The following is a 21916-nucleotide window of genomic DNA, read 5'->3' on the forward strand; positions in this document are numbered from 1 at the left end:
TCAATCAATCAATCAATCAATCAATCAATCAATTGATTGATTGATTGATTGATTGATTGATTGGTAAATTAATCAATTATCAATCAAATATTGATGAATAATCAATAAATTAATTAATGAGTCCACGTATGAGATCGGTGAGGGGGCTTCTTGCTCGCATAAATATGGCCAGTGCGTGGCTGCTAGCACGCACGCAGAACCGTTCAATTCCCTACAGGTTTGTGTGATAACCGCTAAGTTTACTTCAAACGACAAGTGACAAGCGAAAAGCAAAGTAATATTACAAGAAATTATTTGCTGAGCTCTAAAATTAACCCAGTCGTACTCAAACATAAAGTAGAGAAAACAGACGACTCCTCCCTCAAAAGAAACGAACAATTGGCGCTAAGTCGCTTCGACCTGCACTATAGGCGAGTGTTCTGGGCCTTTCACTTGTTTATTGACTCAACACGCGCAAACCCATAAGGCAATTTGCCTTTATGGAGACGAAAAGATTACCTTGCCGCGATAAATCGCCATACAGACAAAAGTTGTTCTGTTTTTATCCATCTAACAAGCCCTACCAAAATATCGCGTGAAAACTTGACTTAAAACGCCCTCTCTAACAGAAAACAGTGCGGTGTCGTAAACCGAAATTCCGTCATCATCCCGGCCTCCTTTTTAGCCACCATCAACTGCTCGCAGAATAATAACCTTCACCGTCTAGCCAAGCCAAACGAAACTGCGCCACAGTAGCTGTCCTTCGAAAAAGAAAACTGGAAGCGTATTTCCCGACGTCGCGTATCATTTTCCTTTCTTTCCAGCTAATGCATCGCGCCGATGGGTCGATCTTAGCGCCATCAACGATGCGGTGGCATCTGAACAACGTCCGAGCCAATATAGAAGAGCAAAAAAAAAAAGGAAAAGGAGAGAAGTAAACACAAAACTGAAAGATAGAATATACAGCACTTGCTACTATGGCATTTCGCATGCTCAGCTACCTACATACATTTTTATTTCCCTACCATAAAGTGTTTTGCAAGTACGACTCCTGAATTTCGAGCAGTTATTCACACGCATTTACGGAGTCTCAGAAAACGACCACATCGTTTGTTTTTAGTCGGAGCAAGCCACAACGCTCGCCGATTGCAGCAAGATATCTGCCTTACATCTTCCAGTTTCGCAACTCCGAGCGCCCGCAGCGTTACGATATGCATTTACCTTGACTCCCGGTAATCTGTCAGCGAAATCCCAACAGGGACGCCATAATACAACAGTAAAAAGCCTGCCAGCGTCACCGCAAGGACCTACGAATGCTTCATTTCTTATGTGGTTGAATAAAGAGTGCTCCACCACAAGCGTCTGCCACAGTATTCAACCGAATAGAAAGAACGAAGTAGAGAAAGAAAGTTTTGAAAGAGACCGCCGCAAAGGATGCATCCTTTCCTTTTGTACAGAAGGTCGGGCTATTGTGTTCAAGAAGCAAAGACCGACTTCTCGCACATGAAGACAGATATGCGCTGGCGAATTCAAGCACCGCATTCTTGTGGAGAACGCTCGCCCGGAGTACCGACGTTGAAGAAAACGAGACAAAACAATAACGCTCACACAACGCTGGAGAGGAGTGATTCTCTCGGACGGGAAATACTCTCCCGGCGTATTCTCATCCGTCAATAACGACTCCGTTGCCATGAAGTTGCATCATCCCGATTTGTCTCGCCGACGACATGGCGCGCGCGCAAATTTCTTTTGCGAAGCGCTTTCCCGAAACTCAATCTTGGGGGCGTGATTCCTTTCCCTCTCAAACAGATCCTTAGTATACAGAACTGTTCCCAATAAAGTTCAGACTGATTTCGATAAAAATTCCTCCTAAAACGTTTGCTTTTTACTGTTTCGACGATCTTGACCAAGGTACAAAGCTAAAAAATAAAAGAAAATAACGTGCTTTCATCTCGTACACTACTTACTACATTTGCGCTTGTTCAGTACAGGTTTTTTTAAGATACAGTCTACCTGTACTGAACAACACCTGCAAGACAAATATTCGTGTTCTGCAAGCAGCGCAAGCTCAAGCACTCAGAGTTTGTCTTGGTTTGCCGAGATGCACGTCAACTGAGGCAACTATTGCGATTGCTCGGAACCATCCAATGCAGACTCACATCACGGTGGAAACCCTGAGAACGCATATCAGACATTTGGCACGGGCCCCCTATCACCACCTTGCAACACTACCTTCAGACAGGCACCAAGCATCATTCTCAAAAACTATTGTCAAGTACAACGACCAACTTCCCTCGGGCTTCACCGCTGCATCTAAACCATCGATGCCCCCTTGGTGCCTTGTCAGCCCCACAGTCCATCTCAACGTGCCAGGAATCGGGAAAAAGTCTGAACTGTCGTCGCCTGTGCTGAAACAACTGTCTCTGCTTCTTCTGCACGAGCGGTACGCAGACCGTGCACATATTTATACTGACGGTTCCACAAACATCCAGTGTTCGTCCGGTGCTGTAGTCGTCCCAGGAAGAGGTATTACAATCAGCTTTAGAACTGACCACCCAACGACTTCTACATCTGCGGAACTAGCTGCTCTTCGAGCTGCACTTTGTTTTGTCAATCGGGAACCACCTCGACAATGGACAATTTTCAGCGACTCAAAGGCAGCCCTACAATCTGTACTAGGAGCTCTGCGTCGCGGGCCCTTCGAACAGCTCGTATTCAATATTCGATGCCTACTTCATACATCACATGAGAAAGGACATCACGTGACGTTTCAGTGGCTGCCAAGTCACTGCGGCGTCATCGGAAATGAAGACGCCGATAAAGCCGCTCGGACAGCTCTTGAAGACACACAGGAAGAGGCCATACCACTTTCACGGTCCGACGCAGCCAGCAGACTTCAAGTGCTTGCACGGTAGATCACGCTCTCTCTATGGTGCACACCCAGCAGCCAGACCAACCGCAGCAATCATCAACACGACCTGCCCTCCTTGATGCATCTATGTATGCCAACCGGACTCCGCCGAAGTGAGGCCACCCTGCTTTATCGCTTATGGCTAGGGGTGGCCTTCACGAAATCTTACTCGTTTCGCATTGGAATGGCCGACAACGCTCTCTGCAATGCCTGTCTTTGCGAGGAGACGCTGGAACACATTCTGTGCGACTGTCCTGAATATAATGTTCAGAGACAGTCCATGGCGTCCGTTGTAGCGCACCTTGACAATAGACCATTGTCAGTTGCAACCATTTTCGCATATCGCCGACTGAAGTCTTCGCAGCTGAAGGCGACGAAAGGACTACTTCGGTTTATGAAGGATACGGGCTTGGACAAGCGGCTGTGACAGTGATGTCACGTACCGCACAAGAGTGACAGACTGTAACCAACGATGTGTGTGCCGTGTTATGTGCCCTCTATCTCTTCTCCCCATCTTTCATCCCCCCATCCCGCTCCCATGTGTAGGGTAGCAAACCGGTTAGGCAAAACTGGTTAACCTCCCTGCCTTCCTTCTCCCCTTTTTCCTTCCTTCCTTCCTTGCGCTTCCATAAATCACAACCTAACAAAATATGCGCCAGTTAACCGCGGCGGGTTTGCAGCTGTTCGCGATGCCAAGTCGGGAGGGAATTACAGAAGTGTCTCAAGTCGATAGTCAGCATACATTAGAGTATACTATACACGTGTATACTTCTTCCCTTATCCGTCGCTCAGCAAGGTCAAGTTGCCGTCTCCTTACATAAAACAATTCAATCGTTCTTACATCTTCCTCTCGCATCACCGGGTTTATAAGGCGGATTGAATTTTCGCCGCGTCCGCAATTTCTCTGGGACCTTCTTATCTTGTATTCGAATGCGTTGAGCAAGCTAGCTGGCGTGCGCGCCACGACGAATAAAAAGTAGCAAATGTTTGCCGAGGCCGCATTTCAATCAAGACTTCAAAGTCAAAACCCCTAGCCGACTCCCGCGATATCGCAAAGCAACGTATGCCCTCTGGGGCTTGCAGTGGCGTACGTGCAGTTGTTCGCGCGCACTCAAGTAGAGATTCCCAGTGTTCGCGAAACCAAGCCGCACGATATGTTGGATATTTCGCATTAGAAATATTCTTGACTTGAAGTCTTAAACTCGAGTCCATGAGAGGAGTTATCTGCAACGCATGCATCCATGCGCGAGCCGTACCGTCCACTAGGAAATGAGTTTAGAGAGGACATATCCCTCATTAACTCCTTGTTGTCCACTTTGCCTTTTTACAGCCTTGCCTCTTTCGGCATGTATAGATTGTATGCTGTCTTTAAACAAAAGGGGTTATCAAATCTGTTTGCACATGACGACCAACTCAGACGACAGGACAATTGATACGAACAGACCAAGTGTCCTGTTCTTTTTTGTTTTTTTTTTCTAAGGCGAAGGCATTATATGCCACCTTATACGAAAATCTGGCGCTGTTGTCGGCGGCGTGACCGAAAGATGGCACCAAAATTAGCCGACGCTGCCACGACTAAATATAAGTCAGAAAAGCTCGGATTTACGTCAAATTTGTCGGGCAGGTATCTGTAAACAAAGTCAATTATAGTAATTGAAAAGAAAATTTGGCACATTTCGCTCTGGGTGGGAATATAACTGAGGCCTCCGCGGTGCGAGATGAGCACGCTTCCCCGACGACACGGTGGCTCCATGGTTACGTTAGACTAAAGCTGTGCCTAGTGCGTGCGTCATTGCACACGTCACGTCACTGCCTCCCACGTGTAACTTGCTCTTCGGATTTCGTCGGTGCTGTGTCTACTGCGATGCACTCTCGCCGCCAAATCATGCGAGTATACAATGGAGTGTGCCTATAGTGCGTGCATCATTGCACACGTCACGTTGCTGCCTCCCGCGCGTCGCTTGCTCTTCGGATTTTATAGGTGCTTTGTCTACTGGGATGCACTCCGAAGTGCCTATCTAATGGGCATCTCGGAAACATGGCCACCAATGGAAGCACGCCGCAGAAGAGGAAGACAGGGAACACAAAAAGCAATGCAGTGCAAGTTTAGTGTAGTTTAGAGTAGTTTAGTGTAGCCAGTGCAACTACAATGCTTTCGCACTCCCACACGTAAGCAGTCTTAAGTGTCTCTGCCGAACTTTATTTTTTAAGAGAGACAAATGACACACAAACACCAAACGCCACCAACTGATCGGCCGGCCAACAAGCAAGCACACTGAAAAAGTCGCAGGCCTGCGCGGCACATGCATCACAGTCAGAGCGTAAGCTGGAGTACCCATCCCATAGGAGCTCCATTTCCCGCGGCACGCACTAGAAGGCCTTCGCAGTGAAGTCTATTTGCATCGTTTTCAGGAGAACGAACTGAACTGTTCGTAAGTCGTCGACGGCGAGCTATGGCTTCTCCTGCTCTCTGCACAGTCTCCTAAGCCCGGCGTTGCCTGCTCGCAGCCGCGCTTTGCTATACGATTCGCTTCTTCACCGGCTATTCGTACCTTGCGAGAAGGCGCCATAACGTGTACCGAAAAGTAAACATAGGTATCGAGACTACGCGGCGCACATGTGACATCGCTTGACACATGGTACGATACGATGTAACTGCTAGATGTCGTGAAACATAGTGAAATACAAAGTAACTGCAATCAAAAGTTTGAACGGGGGAATGATACGCGGCGTGCATATCACATCGCGTGACAAGTGGCACGATACGACGACGACTACGACGATGATGACGATGGTGATGATGATGATAATTTATTGGCAACCCCTCTGAAACGGTGCGGTGACAAATAGTCACCTAGCTTGCTTGGTATAATATTATATGCTATACATCTTCATCATTTTACAGCATTTTTGTATAATCTCCCTAATCTTCTCCTTCCTCAAAGCTTATCTACCTTGTAGCGCTACCTATTTAACTGGTACATGGCGTGCCGCATGCAGCAATAATATGCCACAGCAATGCAAAGTGCGCAAGTATATCCACCCTAAGCAGCGGGCATGTCACATCGCGTGACTCTTCGCGTGCTAGGGCGCGTGTATAGGACATGTTTCCTCAGAACCTAGCAAGCGCTGGCATGGCGTAGTGGTAGAGTATAGCTGGCTCAAATTCGGAGGGCCCGGGATGGACCCCGGCGGGAACTGCGTATCTGTTTTCTCATTGCTGACGATGGCCGCGACGGACACTGGAGGTGGCGGTGGACAACATCGCCGACCAGAACGACTATTGAAATAAGCCCACAACATCTACGCTGTAAAACAAGAAACGCGGGAGATTTAACCTGCCCTATTGGAACCTTCGTTTTGTTTTTTCGAGCCTGAAAGAAGTCTGCGAACACACAAAATTGCCGCGAGACTAGCCGCCCGAGGTACTTTTCGTGTATTCGCGGGCTTCTTTCACGCTCGGAAAAACACTTTTACGCAGCACGTATTGAGCAACAGAAAGCTGTATCGGGAGTTCTTCATGTCGCTCTACGATTTTCTCATTAACACTTTTCATTTAATTATAATATTTGAGAAGCTGATTATTTCATTAAGATTATTTATGTAATTAGGCGGAATACAAAAACATTCTGAGTATCTCCAAGCGACGGCAAAGAATTCACACCACCTTGCATCTGTCCAGCTACATGGTATTTGCTTACTGTTCAGTCTTGGTGCATGATAGCTGGGACATGCCGTATAATGCCGGCTCAGAGATATACTTAATGCCCACCGTTCTCATAATAAGATGGTCAACTGTATTTTAAGAGATTCACTGATTTAACTTATTTTCATTGATTTAGCCATTCGGCATGTGTCACTCCGGGTTCGTCAGTTCTTGGCCAATCCTTCTGTATAGGCACGTCCCACAGTAACACAAAAGGTAGATATCCGTTATATGTTGCTTTTTACTTGTCGTACTTTTCTGTGCATGCATCTGTCATCCCCACAACAACAATAATAACGAAACTACTAAGAATCTTCAAGAAGAAAAAACTACAAGAAAACAAATCTCTCGATCAAGTAGTTTGGGAAGGCCACCGCAGAATAAAGCTCAAACACGAAAATTTTCATTCTGACGCGACTAGGCTGTGCCGAACTTGTAAGCTTGGTGACGCCGTGACGGGAAATACAGGAAAAAAATTCTAGGTTGCTATCAATGCTTCTTTTGCCCCACGACGCTGAATAAAAGCTGCCTCGACTGCCGCTCCAGCCGAGCAGCATTAATGCGCACACGTCCGAAGAACGCGCACCAGTTAACGCAAGCGTGACGAATGAGATGCAATGGGAAATAAGAATTAGGAAAAATAAACAGCGGCATAAAACTTCCGCGCGGGCAACCATCTTCCCGCCGGCACTGTCAGCCTTCATCTTTTACAGGACGTACACAGGCAAGTTCATACAAAAGAAAAAAGCACTCAAGGACGAACCTTGATAAGCAAGCGCCATGCAACAACCTGCCAAGCTGAGGACGAGATAAAAAAGGCTGGGTTGAAAAGAGGGAAGACTTCGTTACGAAATGAACACAACTGCGAAGCATCTTGTTTTATTCCTTTCGCGTGCTTCACTGGACGCGAGAAAAATAGTGTTAATATCGTGTCCTACGTAATACCATGCACAGAAAGTTGTGGTGGCTGCGCTAACAAAAGCGAGACGGAAAGCATTGCCCGATTGGGCGATGCGGCCTAATCTTAACTGTACAAGAGTATCATTATAACTACTATGGCCCTAACAGTTTTTAGCACCGAAGCTTGTTTCTCTAAGAAAATGTAATATCAATGAAAACATTTTAGAGACAAATAGGAGGAAAAATTGAAGGAAAAAAGGTTACTCGACAGAAAGGGATATTTGAGATGGTCTACACATGCAACTATCATGCCAGTAACTAGAAGTAACCAATATGTCTGTTGTCGAGGTACGAAAACTGCGAAATTGAAGGCAGATCTTCAAGATTTACTGCTGCCTCAAATTAGGCGCCGTAAAGTTATAAAACACTGTATATTAAAAAAAAAAGCAATACAGTGGTTACTTAAGAAAAAGTTACAAAGTAGCATGATTGTTCAATGTAACTAGGACATTTCGATCAGTTAAGAGGAGATCGTATTGCCATGGTCAAGGGCATGAAGTTACTACACTTAACCATGTAAGACCACGGAACACTTATGCACTCCGCCTGTGTACGACTGCATCCACAGTGGCTGCAACTGAACTCGCGACCTCGAGCTCAACAGTCGTCCAAGGTCTCAGTACTTTAATCAATGCTGCGGGTGTCTTACACAACTATTCGCGTGATAGTACGAATAGGAATGAGTCAGCAATGTGTAGTTCTCCTTCTTTGTTCTCCTGGCACTGTAACCTGGCTCTGACGCACGGTTCTGACATGCCGCGCCCCAATGCGTTTCTCTTGCTATATAAGCGTTCTGTTCACCCACGACGTCATTTGTGCCAACACTCAATCGACTGCATACGCTCAGGGCATCAACTGTGAGCCAGTGTGCAGCAAGTGTCTCTTGTGGTTAAGCGTGTATATATTTTGTGCACACTGAAGAAACGTAGCCTTGTGTAGGAATATGTGTGGCCAGCACTCGCTTTTTGTTGACGCCAGCCGCAGCTGTTGCCATGCTGCACGGCTTTTATTGAGAAAGGTTCGCACAAAGTGAAATAAAAGAAAGGGGCAGCGGATACACGTTGTGGGAATGAAAAGAGATTCTCCGAGAGAAAGATGAAAGGAAAAGACGCTAGGGTGTGCGGTAATCACATTTAGTGCCTCGCCCATTCCCGCGTCGCCGACCAAAATTAAGAGAGCACCACGCCGGCCGGAAGCAAGATAAATTCTAGGGAAGAGAACATTAAGAAATGACACCGCTCACAGCGCCCAGGCGTCGGGAGAAAGGAAGAAAAGTGAAAGTGAGGACAACAAGGAGAGATTGCCGAGGGCAGGGAGCCAGAAAGATAGCAAAGGCAGTGAAGCCTGCCGCTGTTATCGGCCAGCAACGAAGGCATGGAGATAGAAGCACAGCGAGTTGAGTAAGGTGGTGATATCGCCAGAAAGATAACGGCAGCTATGAAACACGCAGTCGAGATGGGCAAAGCAAAAACGTACGGAGTGCAATATTAACGAACAAGGTGCATCCAAATTATTACAATGTTATAAAATGTTACAACTGTTACAAAAAAGACAACGAATGAAACAAGCCATTAAGGATGAATACCATCAATAAATAATACAAGATAGGGCAATGCGGAAAATTACGCTGTTAAAGCTAAAGTGAGTGATTGCTTACATACAATAATATGGCTGTTGTACCCCCCCCCCCCCATCATCTTTCTAAAGTACTTGCTTATGTATACTAGATATAGGCCTGGTAGTGTCAGCAACGCTACTAAAGGCCATAGTGGGGTTTATGCAGCACGCACTTAAACGGGAGTGTCACTCAATACACAAACTTAGGAGGAGAAGGTGACCGGCCTAAATCTATGCCACTTCATGGCATCAAAGCTACAACGCCGCTACGCAATATGCGAAAAGAGCCTTCGCGAACCCGGAGCACTCACAGCCTAAGTCTATTAACCTTACAGCTGAAAACCGGCATTGTATTTTTTTTCTTTAGTAATAGAACACTGGCATGCTCGGCCAGTGTTCTATTCACCCATATATATATATGTAAATATATGTATATATATATATATATATATATATATATATATATATATATATATATATATATATATATATATATATATATATATATATATATATATGTATATATATATATATATATATATATATATATATATATATATATATATATATATATATATATATATATGTGTGTGTGTGTGTGTGTGTGTGTGTGTGTGTGTGTGTGTGTGTGTGTGTGTGTGTGTGTGTGTGTGTGTGTTGCGCACTAATGTGAGCCACAATGGTTCGGACCATCATACGGGGGCTGCAAGAGAGGTCGCACAGCGTCGTGGTGCACAAAGGCGCGCCAGAAGTTGTCAAGGCCAGGGTTGACGTATTCACGCATGGAACAACGTCGTTGTCGGGAGGGGAGGGGGCACAGTACGCACAGCACTATGTAGGCGGTAGGCCTAGTCTGAAACGTCTGCACGTACGGTGAATTCCCCATGGACTCACAGACTGGTGCCAAACGTAAGCTCGGCTGCTATGGTGGAAGAGCACCAGCGACGTGGAGGAACATGGTCAACTGCGGACTGAGGAGGTGGCGACGGAACAAGGATTCGACGGTAATGAAGTAAAGTTACGAGTCCGACGGCTAGAACTGCGGGAGCTTGAGAGAGGAGCCCTCGGAATCGCGGGGTAATGGCGCTGACGGCAGTATTTATTTATTTATTTATTTATTTACAATACCCCTAAAGGCCCTCGAAGGAGGGTATTACATAGGGGGGCGGGGGGGCTACAAGAAAAGCAAATGTACATTCAGGTACAGCATACATAAAAAGAAAAACATTTACAAGACATGTGTTTTTTTGTTTTCGTTCAACAAGTCAGTGTAGTCAACATAAAGAACAAAAAAAAAAAGAAAAGTTACATAAAAACGTCAGGAGCAAGCAGCAAATCACAAAGCATAAAAATTATCAGGGAAACACACTTAATAAGGGAACAACGTTTTAGCAGCTTCTCACAGTAGTGCAAATTGTTTCCTTAAATTTGGTTCCTTAAATTTGATCGGAAGAATCCGAGGGCATGGCTATCTGGATAGAAGGCGGACTGCGAAGACAGCGAGGCTCGATCTCCTTGCGGCGGTAGGCCCAGCAAAGCGGCTGAGGCACACGGAGCTGAGAGCGATTACGCAAAGTCCGGCGTCGCCAATTTTTGGGTAAAGAACAAGTAGACAGACGCTGATGCCTGGCGCCCACAAATTACACTTTTAGCCGAGCCCGCTCAATCAGGCGGAAGCCGGAATCTGCCGATTACCCTGCTCGCGCGCCGTCAGCGTGCTGGTCGTGTCCTCGTCGTCTTTTGTGTCCGGACCAGTGTGGAACGCGGTAGTGAGTGAGTTAGTGAAACAACTTTATTTGGTCCACTATAGACGTAAGCGAACTCCACGTCACTTGGCTAGGCCCACTCGGGGACCATCAGGTGAAACCTGACGGCCCTCTCGCGAGCCCTCTGGACTGCCAGGATTTGAGAGGCCTGATCCTGGGCCCTAATTAGCTTTATCATTTCCTCTTGAGTGAAAGGGGGACCGGCAGAGGCGCAGCCCCACAGGACATGTTCGAAGTCCGCATAATCACCACACAGGGCACATATGGCACTACCACACGCGGTAGTGCCATTATATATATATATATATATATATATATATATATTATACATACACGCTATGATGCCGTGTGGAGAACGGCGAACGTGCCTTTTTGGGGGCCCGGCACAAGCTTTATCTCACTGTGCACGTTCTGAATCATGCTTACAAGGGCGGCAATTTTCAAACAGCTAGAGAGGTCGGTGCTGCGCCTCGTGTGCTCAAGTCATCGCTCGGGGCTCTGGCCGCAGGGATCTGCGTTTCTGGTCATGCAGTGCGTGCGACAACGTGCCAGGCGTAGTGTGGGTGTCGAAAGGGGAAAAGAGGCGTTACAAATGACCGGTCGTTTGCACGCCTCTGGGGTCGTTATCATTTACGCTTGCCCTGATGTGAACGACACCGCGACGACCGGCCCACGCGCAGCGCCATACGAGTCCTCGTACGAGCAAAAAGCGCGCGTGACAACACCGAACTGGTGTGGATGGGGTTTGAAACGCGGTTACAAAATAAGAAAAAAGATCCCTAAAAGCCGCTCTGTGCGGTGAGAGGGGAAAGAGTAGATAGCAGGAGAAATCTGGATCGGGGAGGGCGGTGAAAAATGCTTATAGTGTAGAAAGCACTCTTTGCGTCCCTTGAAAAGGTTGCGGGCTTTCTCGCAAGCTGCATTTGCCATTTTCATGTGACCTGCAATGCTGCTGTGAGCGTGGTTTCGATAAAGCCCACAAGAGAGCGTGCAGTGTGAAGTGGCAAGATCTCAAGAGAATGGCTCGCTGTTCGCTTAACATTGGACGAGCGGAGATGATACCGTGGAAAGAGAAAGCCTAGATGCGAGTCTGTGCGTGCGTGCATGCCTGCGTGTACGTGTGTTTCATCCACACCTTCGTTCACGTTTCGTCATCCTTTCGCTGTGCGCGCCAATCCTGGATCGTTTCCTTTTCTGTACATTTTGCTATCATATCAGCTTCACACTGATTTAGCCATCATAACAAAATGTGAGCCTAATGAAATAACTCACAGTTTTGCATACGCGCATGAAACGTACCGCAAACATACCACGATGACGTCACACGCAGTTTGTTTAGCTAGAGGGTGTTCGTTTCTTTAACAAGTGCATGACAAAACAACTGCTCTCAATCTATAAAAAAATGCCAAATTCTGATAAAAATGCCACGTGACAGTGTCGCCGTTAATGATAATCAAGGAACAGAGGAAAACAAGAGGTGAAAGGCTGAGCGGTTAACCAGATAAGGGGTCCGGTTTTTCTCCTACATCCTTATTCAATCGTTTTTGTCTACCGGTAATAGAACAGCTTGCCATGTTTTACCAGTACTCACCTAAGGGGCAGAAACCTGGAGGCTTACGAAAAGGGTTCTCCTTAAATTGAGGACGACGCAACGAGCTATGGAAAGAAGAATGAGGGGTGTAACGTTAAGGGAAAGGAAGAGAGCAGATTGGGGGAAGGAACAAACGCGAGTTATTGGCATCTTAGTTGAAATCAAGAAAAATAAATGCGCATGGGCAGGGCATGTAATGAGGAGAAACTGAATTCCAAGAGAATGGAAGCGTAGCAGGGGGCTCCAGAAAGTTAGGTGGACGGATGAGATTAAGAAGTTTGCAGGGACAACATGGCCACAATTAGCACATGACCAGGGTAGTTGGAGAAGTACGGGAGAGGCCTTTGTCCTGCAGTGGGCGTAGCCATGAGGATGATGATGAATTGAACAGCAAAAGAAAGAATGCTGATCTAATTATTTCTGATCATATGCTTTTTCGAATGTACTACAAGTTTATGTGTATATCTAACACGCCAGGGTGGCTTATTTCCTATTGCGTTGTTCACCTCCTGCGCGATGGGTCCCGGGCAGCCACTCCGGCAGCGGCAGCCGCATTAAAATAAGAGCGTAACGCAAGAAGGCTCATTCACTACGCTTAGGCTACAAGCTAAGAGATGGTCGAAAGAACGCCAGGTGCTCCCCCTTTCCCCAATGCCATCACCTCCGACCACCTCAACCACCCCAATTCTCTCATAGAATATGTTCCCTCAAATATGTTTTTTTTTTATTCTGAGGTCTTACGTGCCAAAACTACAATCTCATTATGAGGAACGCCATAGTAGGGAACATCGGAATAAGTTTGACCACCTGGGATGCATTAACGTGCACCTGAATATCAATATGCGAGTGTTTTTGCATTTTCTCCCAGCTGAATGCGACAGCAGTGCCCGGTATCAAATCTGCGACCTCAATCTCAGCAGCGCAACGCTATATAGTCACTAAGCTTCCGGGAAGGCGGCCTGTGTTATTTCGGAAGGTCATGCTCTGGTAATAGATCAATTATATTTGCTGGTGATTTACACTTTATACAATGCTGTCTCACTGCTTCCTGACCGGCGGCCTTGTTTAAAGGTTAACGGACTATGTATTGCAGCTGCTCAACAATTATTTCTGTCTTACTTGAGACGCTTTCTTTGACACCCCCGCCTAGGTCACTTCTCCAAAATAAAGTTCCTTTCGTGAATCGCCATTTTGATATGGCCACCTTTCGCCCAACCGAACGGTTGTTCAATACAACTGAGTTATAGTGAACCTACAGTTTTGTCAATGGTGTGCTGGTGTGCTTCTAAACAATTGCTCGTTCCATGCCTGTTTACATTTCAGTTAAATCACCAACCCAAAGCGCACACTCGTTTATCCTGTAAAGGGTGCACCACTTCCATAACGGCGTATATGTGGCAGAACAAACTTGTCGATAAGAGTGTCTAAATGGTCAAACAATTTCCTTCCTGGGACGGCGCCTTTCTTCCTGCTGCACAATTGTTCACTGCAAGCCATTATTAACGAACATACAGCTTGTTTGCTGATGTGCTGGCGTAGGACAGCAAATTATTCTTTCTTCTATACCCGTTTACTCGCGTTATATTCATGCGGCCAGCACAAAGCGCACTTGTTTTGCCTGTAAAGAGTGCATTAACTTTATAGTTATCATAATGCGGCAGAGCCAGCTATCTCATAAAAAAGTTGTTGAGAGGAACGACAATAGCATTCCTGCGTTAGCACACTCCCTGTTGAGTACAAAGGCATAATTTTCATCACTCCCAGACTGTTAGACATGGGAGTGAATTGCAGTAGGAAGAAACAAGTGTTTGAACCTCCCCAACTAAACACCCAATGAATCCTAAGTTTCATATACAAGAGAAAAGTACGAGTACCACCATAAAGATAAGGAAGTCAGGTCAAATGTAAGCGCACAATTTTTTATATATTTCTTGTCACTCGCAAACTGGTCGGTCTAGTTCTACAATACAGATAACGGTGACAAATTAGGCCTACTCAAAAAGCGATACTCAATTAAGCCTACTCAAAACGCACCTAAAACTCGTGCCGTTCTCACAGAGCTAAAATAATAAAGAGTGAATTAAAAGAAAGAGAACACAAATAAATAACTATGTAAACAAATAGACAAATAATAAAAAATAAAGGAAACAACGAAGAAAGAAAATAGTGTACACGAACGAGTTGTAATTTAGAATAATTCTAAAAGTCGCATTTCGGAGCCAGTAGGCATGCATACTTGAGATTAATTACGTGCGAAAAATTATTGAAATGAATAAAAAAGAAAATCGGTCTATACCAATGCAGTGGATTGGAAGTAGCTCATGTGGTAACAATATGCTCTCTATATATCCATGCTAATCAATGCGTAAACGTTGGTTTCTGTGTGTTACACTACCACAAAAGGGAAGAAACGTCGGGCAAATCGCTACATCCAGCGCTAACACTGCCTCCGAAATTCCCACGCGGTGCGTGGCTCCGAACCAGACATTATGGAGCCCCCTGCCCGCGCTCATGTGCCGCGGTAGAGGTCTTCCGGTTGTGCTATACGTTAGTTAGTAGAACGTGAAAGCACTCAAACGTAACTTTGCCGTTGTCACTCATGCAGATATAAAAATAAAGAGATAGTGAACAAATCTAACTACGATAAAAGAACTGCAAGAACATATTTATTTGTATTTTTTCGTATCTTGTAATTTTTGTCATCACTGGCACGTGCAATGCAGTAGCCGTCATCACGGTAAGGTGACTACGTTTCGTACTTTCATGGTTGTTTCGTTTCAAGTAGAAGCAATCATTGCCAAACACTGCAGGGTTTTGCGTGGGTCAGTAGCCAGCGGTTCTCGGTATTCTGTTGTCGGTTTCTTGCCTTACAGTCACGTGATGCGGGCTCCACGACCGGCTATTTCGGCATAGCTTGTGAACGGTGCAGTGCATCGACACGAGCATTGCATGGGATTAAAGGCGTCCTCTGCAATGTGGACAAGCACATTGCGTGAGACCATACGTTGCGTAAGGCGAAAATAAATGCAATTTTACGCAGCTCATTTAGTTTTATAAGAATTACTTACCCATTTCATGAAAAAGTCGCTGGACCTAAATTCCAGCATGTACGTTGAATATATATAAAGAAAAAAGAGCGACTCTTCGCTGTTAAATTGTGCAAATTGTTAAAATTTTGCAAAGTTCCCGGAAAATGTTTCAATGAATTCAATTGCACAGAAACATCCTCCAGGTAAAGCAGGCACACATTCCGTACATAAAAGACGCTTTCCTTTCTAGGCGCCTGAAGCACGTCAGCAGTAACGTACGTGTTAAGGGTGAGCAACTTTCGGTTGAGAACGTTACAGCAAAAGGAGAACGTGACCAGCATCCGTCAAAAAAAAGAAAAGAAAAAAAGAAAGAAAGGTGTCGCAAAGCCGTATACGCGCCTTCTGAAAGTCAACTTTTCAGGGTGAGAAGCGGCGCCTCCGTACCGCCTTCGTTCCATATTTCAATTGTCCGTGTCGACGCCCGAGCTGAGAAAGGAATCTCTCGTTTCATATCTGCTGCCACACCATACACTCGCTCGCTTCGCCTCTAGTCGCCTTCGATCGGGGCTGCACGAAGAAGAAACAAAACGGCAGCAAAGCTCCCCAACACTGCAAGATATTTCTTGCGCAGTGCATTCTTCTCGGAGAAAGCGGCCACCATTGGGGAGAACGTGAGGAGTGGGGAACGAGTGAGGAAAGCTCCAAACGAGAAGGGGACACGGAGGTTGGTTCACTCCTGCAAGGGCGTCGCAAAGGCTCCCCCGTTAATGGCGTTTCGCTGACCAAGTCCGCGGGATCTCGTTTTTTCTTCTTCAATACTAACGGTGACGCGTGAAAACAACGGGAACGGGTGAAAAATGGTCTCTTCGAAATTTCCTTCCCTTGTGTTCCTTTGTTTTCATCACTTCTTTCTGGGAATAGGCTCCCACGCGTACTGAACATACGGAACACCGCTGCGAATAGCTGGGGCTACAACTCTGTCCTTACCTCCCATTCCTTCTCCGACCCCTTACATAAAACGAACAAATAAAGAAAGCACTCAGTTGTTTTCGTGTGTGCTGCCTATTAGCGGTAGCGCCACCTGTGCCAAATCCTGGTCACATTATCCGTACGCGAAAGCTCGGATTACCTACATAGCGCACATCTGGCTTCTGAAAGTGTTGCTAGCGGTAACGTTGGATGCGTGGTACTATTAGGGTAAATTCTCATACATCGAGCGTCCTAGCCGAAGTGTTACTAAAAAAAACAGAATAAATTCGCCACCATGACGCAATGTTTTGCATAGCAAAATAATCTTACTGGTACCTTTCTCGCTCATGGTAGATTATACTTATTACGAAAAATTCAGGCTCCCAAGCGTAGGTTTTAGCATGTCCTATAAACTAAGTAGAAATACAATGACAAGCACAACAATTACGGTTGCCGTACATTTCGCAGACACTTTGCTTGAAACGCATTAAGTTGTGAGCTCTATATGGCAATGAAACACGTAATTTACATAGCCCAGGAAGCAACGCACCATAGAATAAGAAGGAATGAGGCACCGTCTGAGAAACCAGGCCCCATCTTCTATTAATTATTAAAATTCACTGTGTTTTAGCAGACGTTGGTGCATATATGTCATGCGGACGTCACTTATCCTCTGACGTGATAATTATGCTGATAGGGGTCATGACAGAAACAATGATTAGAAATAGACCTACGTAAATTGCATCCATGTTAGCGTGAACAAAATGCAAATTTTCACATATTTTGAACGTGTGGAAATTGAATGCCTTATTCGAAGCACAACACATGCGTCCTCGGACGCAAGAGCAACAAAAACACAATAACACAAGCAAATACGTCAGCAAGAATGTATTTTACTTCAAAAGAGCCAGAACAACAATACGAGCCAGAAGAAGGAGAAATGAAAAAAGTAGTTTCAATGTTAGAGGACATATTGTTGTCTTAATCCTTTTAGAGAAATAGCTGTAAATGTAGCGTAGCATTACACAACGTAACTGTCTATACCAGCCGATATCGTGGTTCTCCGTAATCACTTGGCAGAACTAGTCATACCTCACAGCCGGTATACGTTTAGCTACGCCTCATGCGTCAGAGCTAACTAATAAGCAAACTTATCGCAGCATATGTTAAAGGTGTGCGTCCTTTAGTTTAATCCCATAATTTACCACGCATGCGCAGAATCACCGCTGGGCTTCGGTTAATCGAAGAGTTTATCTCACGTAACCGTCGATGCGCATCTCGCACCCTCGACGAGCCACCGAAAATCAATAGGTCTTGTGTGGGGTTTTGCCAGAAACTTGCTATGGTCGCCACGAAATCATCGATTGTTTCATTGTATTTAATGAATATCCATATAGCAAACCAAAGCACGAGGGAACAATGCCGATAATAAGCTGTCTACTGTCTAACACGCGCCGGTTGCTAAACGTTTCTCCAAATATGGGCAAAATTCCTTCTTTTTTTCGGTTAGGTTCACAATTATTGTGCAGTTGGGTTGTGCCTAATTTTCATTCTCTCTTTCTTCAGGCAGCCTCGCGTCGCTCCCATTTCCAACTTGATGTTTTCCGACCGCTTGGCTTTTTATCTCCCTCATTTTTTTTCTCTTTTCCCTTCGCCACCATGTGCACCCCCTTTCACTCAACTTTTCCACGTTATTCAACTCCAAGCCTAAAAGCTAGACAAATTGAATTTCCATTACGCGTTCCGACAATATTTCCAGGTCCGGCACGACAGAAAAAAAAAAACGAAATTACGAACTCACAACGGTTTGAAGGAGAGAAGAATTGTCAGCTCCTATCCTTAGAATCCTCTCTTGTTCCCCTCGCCCTTTTTTTCTTTATTATCTTTTGCGCCTCGTTCTTCAGTTGGGAGCGCTTACGAAACACCGCCAGTAGAGAGAGAAGCGCCACACGAGGGACATAGGACGACGTGGCGCGAGGAACAAGCCGATTCTCCGCATTATTGTGCGGGCGGACGAAATTCGCGGGAAACGTCGCGCTCTCTTCTCTCGCAGTGGCGGGAAAAGCAAGAGCATGAGCGAGCAAGAGCCTCACGCGTGGCACCGCGTTGCGTGGCGTTAAGAACGCGCGCACCCTGCACTCTGGATCATCAGTAGAGAGAGAGAGAGAGAGAGAGAGAAAAGAGCGTAGTAGAGCGGCAGGAATGACTTTTTCTTTTTTTTTTTTAGACGCAAGATTTCTTTTTGCGTTCAGCTGAGCACGGAAGAGCTAAAACGTCCAAGCTCATTGTTAGTGCCTACGCAGCCGAATTCTCTTACATAAGCTATGCAATCGCCCAACACACAGCAGTGCATGGCTTCTAGCCCTTGCACTAAGCGGGAACCTCACTTTGTTCCGCGAACGCGCGTATTTGGCGAGAGCGAACCTTGGTCTCCGCTTTCACGTTTTTTCGCTGTTCTGGGATCAACTTCGCCTCCGGGAAGCGGGTGTTTGGGCACCTCTAAACGCTGACTGGTGTCAGTGATGGCTTGCCGTGCATATTTTCTCTCCTTCCTTCTCTATTCCTCTTTCTTTCCCCCTCTTCTTCAAGAAAGTGACCGTATAGCGCTCCCTACGAGCGCCAATTGCCAGCCTGATTAAATTATGGGGTTTTACGTGCCAAAACCACTTTCTGATTATGAGGCACGCCTTAGTGGGGGAATCCGGAAATTTGGACCACCTGGGGTTCTTTAACGTGCACCTAAATCTAAGTACACAGGTGTTTTCGCATTTCGCCCCCATCGAAATGCGGCCGCCGTGGCCGGGATTCGATCCCGCTACCTCGTGCTCAGCAGCCCAACACCATAGCCACTGAGCAACCACGGCAGGTTGCCGGCCTGATTACTTTTCTCTTTGTGAACGTGTGATGTTCGTGTAAGTTTGTGTTGCAGGGAAGAAGAATGCGCAAGCCATAGCGTTGGCGCTAGGAACGAGACTGGAGTTCGTTCTTGCTCGGTTTTGGGCTGCCTGGCGCTCGCCCTTTCCAATTAGCCTCTGTGCGAATACACCGCATAACAATATGATTATAATAAGCACTATATTACATTAAGTATAGACTTCGCTAGAGCACAAATAAATAAAGAGTGTGAAAGTTAGGCACAGAAGCCAATGCAATTCGGAAGTCAAGGCCCCACAGAGGTGACTCTTGTGTGTCAGTACAGGGACAAGTTTTCACCACAAAATCGTGGGGTTCGATTCCAGGGGGCTGCGGCCGCGCTCCGGTTGGGGTAGAATGCATAAATGTGCATTTAAGCACTAAGAGCGCCGAGTCATGCACTGGTGGAAGCGGTGTGTAAAACTACGCACCTTTCCCGCTGCGGCTCCCAGCAGGTTCGTCCTCGATGAGCGCCCCTCGTCGGCAGCAGAGGCGGCCGGTGTAGCAGGCGTCGGACCGCTCATCGGCGGATCTCATGGGGCGACCGAGGCCGATGTGCTCTGGGAGTTCCGGAGAACTGCGCAGGAGATCTTTCCGGAGACCTGCACATGGAGATGAGATAATCCCATTCACTTACGTAAGCGTCACGGAAGCTTCTGCAGAGCCCCGAGCAGTCGGTTATCTTCGTCTACGCATTAGCGCTGCTGACCGACAGCAACAGTGTATATCGTCGGCGCGTTCATCGGATTATTCGTACTTACGTACTTGCACGAGCACGCACACACACGCACGCACACAAACACACGGCCGTTTGCTGGTGTTTCACCAACACGACACTTTAGACTGTGTTTGAACACGCGACACTTCTTGAAGTGCGACACATGTCGTGTGATCCAGCAAGTACCACCATATGCAGGCACTGTATTGAAAACTGAAAAGTGTGTTGTATGCCACTCGGTCCTATTGTTTAGCATAAACAAAGATATTTCGCCGCTATATGTTTCACAACTACCTTCTTTTGTTTTTCGGTGCAAAGCAGCATCCATATACCCATAGTGTGGGGAAGCTTGAGAAACTTATTATTAAGATTTGTGATTATTTCTTCGAGCCACGAAACAGAGTTCTATTAAGGGAAGCGAAAATGTAAATTCAATTTCAGGCCACGGCAGTAACGTTTCATTGGTGACAGAATGCCAAAGGCTTTTCGTAATGAGATTTCTTGAGCGCGAGAAGGAAAGGCCCTTGCACGATATTTTTCCGCAGGCCAAAGCAATGGCGTCTACCGTAGCCATCCAGAGCCTGCCGTGTGTCGTCGTATTCCTTAAACCATGCACCTTAAACCATTCCTTCGTCGTCGTATTCCTTAAACCATGCACTCGAAATGCTTCGCGCGCTAATGAGCTCTTTTATGCCTCATGGATTACTTATGCATTATTTATTTTTACATTATGCAACCCGTTATCATGGTTACCTCAGAATCGCGTACACAGCACAAATAAACAGTGCCAAAACAAATAAACATGCAAGGAAACTTCATAGTTCAAGGTACAAATAACGGAGCATATTTTGTGACATTATGAAATTCTTGTGCGGGTAGTCACCAGACGTTGTTACGCATTAATTTAAATTCTATAGTTCTATGGTCCGGGGGGAAAAGCCTGTACTGAAATAAGCATGAGCGGAAAGCAAAGATTTGTAGGTGATTGTTTCTGGTGAACTACAATTTAGCAGGTCTTAAGTAGCTGTTCAGAAGGCCTATCGCGATACCTTGACGAGAGAGATCAGAAGGTCCATGGTCTGAATGTTGCAGCATTTAGAAAGACGATAAATGGCGAAAAGTATTTATCACAGCGCCAGTATAAAAAAATAGACAATCGTCTTTTTCTTCCTTTTTATGAATTCCATTTTGTTTGCCATAAAGGTTGTACGGATTCCAAACAGTGACAACATACTCAAAGAGTGGTCCGACTAGGATTTTGTATTTTTAGTAATTTTGTTTCCTTTCAAGCTACTGTCAGCTATCAGATATCCGAGCTTCTTCAGGGTTTTATGATATGCAGTATTCAGGCGTTGCAGCACTGATCCTCGACATATGGACATTTCGACTGTGTGACAGACTAAGAGTTGTAGCGTGGTGTAAAGCGTTCTGTGCCCACCTTTTCCCACGTTTCTCGTTTTTTTTTTTTTACATCTCTTCTCTTATTCTATGACCTTTCAATACATTTACCCCTTTCCCCAGGTGCACGCCAGCCCATATTTACACACTGGCTGCACACTACACCCTGCATTTCACACTGTATTTACACACTGAACATACCTGTCACCTGTCTTTCCCTCTATTTTTACCCCTTCCTCCTCCTTCTGACCATGACCAGCAGATTTAGTTATAACCTCAAATACGTGTTCTTGTGCACGTTGTATGCATGTGGTTGTTTATACAAGTGTCATTTATATTCACATGTAGATAATCTAGAG

General features: G+C 45.8%; 1 protein-coding gene across 1 annotated transcript in view; it reads right to left on the reverse strand.

Moving 5' to 3' along the window:
- LOC142585772 (suppressor of lurcher protein 1-like) overlaps window positions 1-21916 on the reverse strand; it is a 460587-nt gene that overhangs the window by 370102 nt on the left and 68569 nt on the right. The window contains exon 2 of the mRNA XM_075696765.1: window positions 19873-20043. The gene's annotated coding sequence lies outside the window, so the exon portion shown is untranslated. The remainder of the gene's footprint in view (window positions 1-19872; window positions 20044-21916) is intronic.

This window comes from Dermacentor variabilis, chromosome 6, assembly GCF_050947875.1.
Source record: "Dermacentor variabilis isolate Ectoservices chromosome 6, ASM5094787v1, whole genome shotgun sequence".
Lineage (NCBI taxonomy): Eukaryota > Metazoa > Arthropoda > Arachnida > Ixodida > Ixodidae > Dermacentor > Dermacentor variabilis.